This window comes from Stenella coeruleoalba, assembly GCF_951394435.1.
Source record: "Stenella coeruleoalba genome assembly, chromosome: 11".
Classification (NCBI taxonomy): domain Eukaryota; kingdom Metazoa; phylum Chordata; class Mammalia; order Artiodactyla; family Delphinidae; genus Stenella; species Stenella coeruleoalba.
The window spans coordinates 61,060,212-61,066,681 of NC_137157.1; positions in this window are offsets into that span (position 1 = coordinate 61,060,212).

Here is a 6,470-nt window from a genome sequence, read left to right on the forward strand (position 1 = left end):
GCCAAAAGTAAAAAATAAAATAAAATAAATTTGTTTAAAAAAGGATGGAGAGGGAGAGGACACAGCTGCCTGCACGTGGCAGATCCTGATAAATAGGTGTTGAGTGCATAACGTTCAACCCCTGAGCTCCTACTGCATGCCCGGCATTGTGCTCAGTGCTACGGATACAAAGATGAATGAACCATAAACCACCATCGCTCAAACATCAGTTCTCAGGATCCAGCCTGAGCGTCTCCCGTGTGCCCCATATGGGCACTGGGGAGCACTGGATGAGTGGGACATCCCTGCATTGGGGGGTGGTCTGCGTGTTGGTGGCTACCCACAGGGCCGCAGCCTCCTGGGGCCGTCCAGCCTGTGTCAGCACCACCCTGGCTACTGCCATTCTGGCAAGCTCGCAGAGGCCAGGCACTGACGGCTCCGCAGGGAGCAGAATATGGTTTCGGTCTGTTATCAGGGCAGATAAAGCAGCAGCTGGGGTTCAGGGAGCAGTCAGGGCTTACAAATGAGCATCTCCAGAGGCCCCACAACTCCCCCATCCTGCCTTTGTCAGCCACCCTGGCCTTCCAATCCCTCTGAAAGCAGCCCCAGGGAAGAGGACACCTCCTAAATAGCTGCGTGCAGTGCCAGGAATGGAAGGGTGAGGTGGCTGGAACCAGCCAGGCAGCTGACCTGGAGGCAGCAGCTGGATGGAAAGAGATTCCAGAGTTCAGAAAGAGCTGGACTGGGAAGCAGAGGGGCCGGTAATGTGGGGAGAACACCCAAGTCACCACCCTGCCACCCTGATCTTTGTATGTGCCCCACTGCTCAGCACAGGGATAGGCGCCCAGGAGAAGTGCAGACAGCATTTCCTGAATGAAGGTACAGTTGGCCGCGGTAGGTAAGGCTGGCAGTTTCTCCAGTGACCAGGATTCCAGGTGTGGGGGGACTCACTGGAGGGGAAACTGGGTCCCCAGATCCTGTCTAATGGGGGAGGGTGCTGGAGGAAAGAGACCCTTGCCTAAGAGAGCCATGGAAACAAGTGCTAAGTAATAGAGGACACACCATGTTTTAACTCAACAACTATTTCCATGCGCACCTACTATATGCCAGCTGTGATGGAACAGTGGGTAAAGCAAAGTCCTGCCACCACAGAGGCTGCTATTGAGAGCTCTCCCCAACAAAGACAAGTAAGGGGGCTATCTGGGAAGACTTCCTGGAGGAAGGGGGCAGGCAGGCTGGCTGAGTGGCCAGCATGAAAGCTCAGAGGCAACCAGGAGGGAGGACCGTGCAGGAGGGAAGAAGGAAGCTGAGTGTCTGAGGTCTGAGAAATGAGGGCTCTTAGGAGGAACCATCCTCGTGGGTTGAGCCGCCACAGTGGGTGGATGGAGAGTGGGCAGGAGGCCACTAGGAGTCCCCTGTTGCTGGGACCTGGCATTTCCTCCTGGGGAGGAAGGAGGCGAGAAGGTGCAGTGTTTCCCGGAGAACGGGGGTCTGTTGCCGCCAAGGGGCCCTCCCTGGGAGCAGCTGGCGGAAGTGGGGCCTCCTGCCAGTTTCCGTTTGTGCAATCCTCCTTCCTGCCTCCTCCACCCAGAAGCAGGCCTGGCAACCCTGCCGGATGTCACTGACATGAGCCCAGCACCCACACAGCTGGGCAGGGGCTGAGGTACCTACCCTACATGGAAGGAGAGGTACCTGGGCAGCTTACGGCTCGGTCCCTGCCCTGCCCCAAATGCATGCCTGACCAAAGTCTAAGCCTAATGGGGCTTCTGCCAGCTTAGGGAGGATTCCTCCTGCCTCCTTCTTTTGCAAGAAGGACCATGAATCTTCTCGTCCACCTGAGGCACCTGACCGTGAGAGGAGGGCATCAGAGTTCCCTCCCTGTGCTAAGCAGGAGCTAAAGCAGCAGGAGGCCAGGCCTCTGGGAGTCCCCACCAGTGGACGCATGCCTCCCCAAGCGGAGGGCCCAGCGTCTGGCTCCACGACCCACCCGGGGTCTGTCGCTCTACACCATCTGAAGCCCTTGGAGTCGCATCCTGTGTTGCAATATCATATAACAAGTGCCCGGTGTGGAAGGGTGGCCTTTTATTCATTCCAGAAGGGAATAGTCATCAAGAACCTACTACATGCCAGGCATTGCGCCAGGCCCTGGAACCTCAAGGAATAAAACCATCATGTGGTCCCCGGGCTCACAGAGCTTCACAGGGTAGGCAAACACAAGTAAACAAGCAACAACAAATCATCACAAATGGGCTAAGTGCTGTGAGGACAGGAGAGTGTAATTAGCCTATGCTTACCTCTCCCTGACCCCAGAGGCCTGCCCTCAGTGCAGAAGGCCCATAGCTGCCTGACGTCCCCAGAGCACTGCTTGCCTAGAGACCTTGGATCACACTGGAAACCACTGAGTACCTGGCATAACAATGGGATCGACCACACTGTGAGGAACATTGGTCGAACCAAACTGGAAAAAAAATTTTTAATTAAAAAAATTTCAAATCATCCAGTACAATCTAATTTTACAAGCTACTGAGGCCCAGAGAGGCCAAGCGTTTGGCCCCAAACCACGCAGCTGGTAAGTAGCAGAGCCCAGACCAGAAACCAGCTCTGCCAGCACCCCCATGCTGCCCCCTCGTCTATCCTGGACCAGTTCACAGCCTCCAGGGCTCTGCAGCCTCCTGGCCCATCTCGGATGTCTTCTTTGCAGATCGGCACTGGCTGATAGAATTGTACGCGGCGTTGGAAATGTTCTGTATCTGCGCCAGCACGGACACATGACGTCACTCGTCAGGTTCAGGGAAACGGGGCCAGTTTGGTGGGGGTGGGAATGGGCAGGGCCTGTGGAGAGAAGGAGAGCGCAGGAGATGAAACACAGAGAGGAAGAAGGGCAGCAGGTGCAAAGAATCTTGTTTGACAGTCCAAGGAATCTTCTAGACCTTAATCCACGGAGAGCCACTGAAGAACTTTATGCCAAGTGATGAGATGCCTGCATTGCAGCCTTCCTGGGTCCCCGAGGACGCTGCTGCTCCCCTGAGCTCCGTAGCACCTCTGACACCCCAGCCACGCTGGCTGGCTCCCGTCATCGTCACCGTCCTACACGAACGGTTTGCTGCCATCTTAGCCTGAAAGAACCTCCCCACACCCTTCCTGGACACGTCTTCCTCTTCCTTCAAGCCTTTGCTCACTGCCCCAAACACCTTCCCCCGGGTCAGTGCCTCTCCCGTGTCTCCACAGACTGCCTGGCACGTGGAGGGAGCTTCACAGGCACGGTTTTTAATGTCTCCATCCTTGCTATTGGTCCCCCTTCTTGGCCGCAGCCCTTCCCAGTCTACTCTCAGCTTCCCAGTCCCCAGTTCTGGGACCCTCAGGAATTCTTTCCACCAAGCCACGGATTGCACAAAGAGAGAGGGCACTGACCCAGGCGAGGGCATAGGTGTGGGTGTGCATTTTGGAGAGAGGAGGAGAGAGGGGCAGAAAACCTAAGCAGGTTCATCTGGGAAGCTTCCTGGAGAAGTGGCCCGGCCTTCCCATCATGCCCTGGGGTGAGGCTAAGAGTCTTCCTCGCCTGGAGTCCCTGTCTGTCTCGCCAAGAGCCACGTCCCGCCCCAGAGCCTCAGGCAGGCTAGGATGTGCTCACTGGCACATTCATCCAGCAACTATGCATTGCTGTCCTGCATTATCCCAGGCCTGCCTGGGCCAAAGGGGGAAAACGCACAGACGAGGCACTGAAACTGTGACACGGCCGTGCCATTCCCATAACGCCATCCAGCCGGGCTGCGGGGCCAGGATGCCTCTCCTATCCCAGGGCTGAGAGATGGAGGAGCCCTGGACCAGTACTGTCCCAGAGGGACAGGCAGGCAGGGAGGCAAGAAACAAGGGGTGGATGAGAGTGAGCAGAGATACATCAGCTGTTGGGGGGTAGTGACCTGGAGAGAGAAATAGAAGGAAGGAGGAAGTAGAGAAAATAAGAAAACTCCCCCTTGCTTCTCTGAGGACCAATTTCAGGGGCCCGAGCCTCCCCCATTCTTAGCTCTGGCCAGCGCCTGTCCCACTTCCACCTTGTCTCGGCCTCCTGGATGATCAGGATTTTGCCTCCTGTCGCCAGTGACAGGGGACCAGGGGCAAAGGAGGCGGACTCGCAGTGGAAGGTGAGGGATGGAGATTTCTGTCCCTGGACTTGTAAGGATCAAGCAGGACAGGGCTCCAGTATCCCTAAGGGGCACAAGACGCTGTCTCCAGCTGGGCTCACCCGAGCTCATGTCCCACCAGAAGCCCCAAGGTTTGTCTGTGAGTAGATCCAGGAAGGGTTGGGAGACTGCCCAGGTCCCCAAACATACCCCAGAGAGACTGAAATCTTCGCCCACCCTCCACCTTCCCTCTCCTAACCCCTGCCAGGCTTCCTGCCCCCTGGGGGCCTGAACCCCTAGGAAGTTTGGGCTCATATCGAGGCCAGGAGAGGGTTTATGTCAGGTCCTCGGTTAGGGTGCAAAGTCAAGGGCCCGTACAGTGGACCCCCCAGGATGTTAACTCAGGGGTGGAGGGAGGCATGCGTGAAGCTAGGGTAGGGAAGGAGAAGGGGAGGAAGGGGGGTCTGGGTGCTTCCGTGGAGTTATGTTTGGGGCTTTTTTGCTGCACTTCCTGGTCAGGAGCCAGAGCTGTGACAGCCAAAGACACCTCTGTGACTGCACTCAAGGAAGACTTCTGGGCCAGAGAGGAAGCAGCAGGTGGGACCACATCCCCCTCCCCACATGCAGCGTCCCAGGTCAGCGTGCCCTCCGTGCCTCCAAGAAGCCAGGCCACCCGCAAGGAAGGCCGCCCAGTGCTCGGGCCCCAGAGACCGCCCTGCAGGGCCAGCCTCGAAGCCAGGGACTGTGACTTGTCAAAACACAGGGGCTGACGGAGGTCAGCGAGGAACAGCAGACTTGAGTTATCCAAAGGTCTCTGGAGAACTGAGCATCCAGCTTAAAGACAGTTAGGCGGAATCGAGCCCCAGATGTAAGAAGACAGCTTCCTTTTCCGTCTCATTGCCCTTTCCAGGAGTCACCTGGCTTAGAGGCTGAGACAAGAGGAAGGACTCCTAATTCCAACTGTCTGGGTTCAAATCCATTGCTTATACATTGCTATCAACAGACCAGACGCTCAACCCCTCCGAGCCTCAGCTTCCCCCTCTGTAAACAGGGGCTGGTGAGAATTAAAGCGTCTGCGAAGGACGAGTGTCGTGAGGGTTTGAGGAGCTACTCCATGTAAAGCACTGGGGACATACATGACGTGTCTGCTGCTACCTTGGCACCAGCAGGGCCCGTATGCCTTTGTCTGCCCTCCCCACTCCCCGCAGAGCACACGGGGGTAGTCAGGGTTGGGGCGGGCAGGGTGCTGAGTTCCACCGCGTGTTATTCAGATACCAGGTCAGGGAGGCAGGTGGGCGCTGCATGGGAGAGGGGAAGCACATGTCAGGAGGGGTTGGGAGACTGCCCAGGTACCCAAACTTACCCCAGAAAGACTGCACAGACACCCCTGCAGTGACCCCATCACCCAGAAGTGTCTCAGCAGCCCATCCCCAGCATCAGAGCCTGGGGTCCAACCTCAGGATAGGCTCGTGCCCTCGGGGCAGATTCCTGTGCCCCAGTGGAGCCAGAAATGCCCACTGTGTAGGACGGAGGTCTAGCCTGGGAGGCAGGAGGCCTGGAAGGGGCGATGTGACCCAGGCAGGAGCTCCCATCTCCAGCCTGTCTCCCCCTCCAGTCCCAGAGATCTCTCCACCCCTGTGACCACAGGAGTCTCTCCCAGGCACGCTCCTCTCTCTGCTGTAGCCCCACCACCTAGGGTGGTGCACCAGGTCCAGGGAGGGCACACAGAGCCATCCAGCCAGGGCAAGAGCACCCTGGGACATCAGGCCAGGGAGGAAGGAAGAGACAGGCCCGGGAGAGCTGGAAAGTGCCTGGAAGTGGAAGAGCGGTGTCTCCGGAACTTCAGGAAGGCAGGAGGGAGTGCCCTGGGCTGGCCGAACCCTCTGCCACTCCATCAGAGGCTCTGCGGGAGCAAATCAGTGTCTTTTCTACTTACACTTCATATTTAAGATGAAATTGTTTTTTTAGGTTTGGGCAGGGATGACTTTTTAATTTATTTGTTTGTTTGTTTATCTGGTCGCACAGGGTCTTAGTTGCGGTAGGCAGTCTCCTTCAACGTGGGATGCGAACTCTTAGTTGCGGCATGCGTGTGGGATCTAGTTCCCTGGCCTGGGCCCCCTGCATTGGGAGCGCGGAGTCTTACCCACTGCACCACCAGGGAAGTCCCCATGCTGAGTCTTGAACCAATTCTCACTTGTCCAAAGCCACAGGCTCTTGACCTCGACCATCTATTTCCTCTCCAGCCCCTCAGATGGTGGAAGGCACACAGTAGGTACTCAATAAATAATAGATCAAAGGCAGGAAGGAGGGAGAGCAGGAGGAAGAAAGGAAGAGGAGAAGATAAGCAGGGGAGACTCTTGCGCAGGTAGA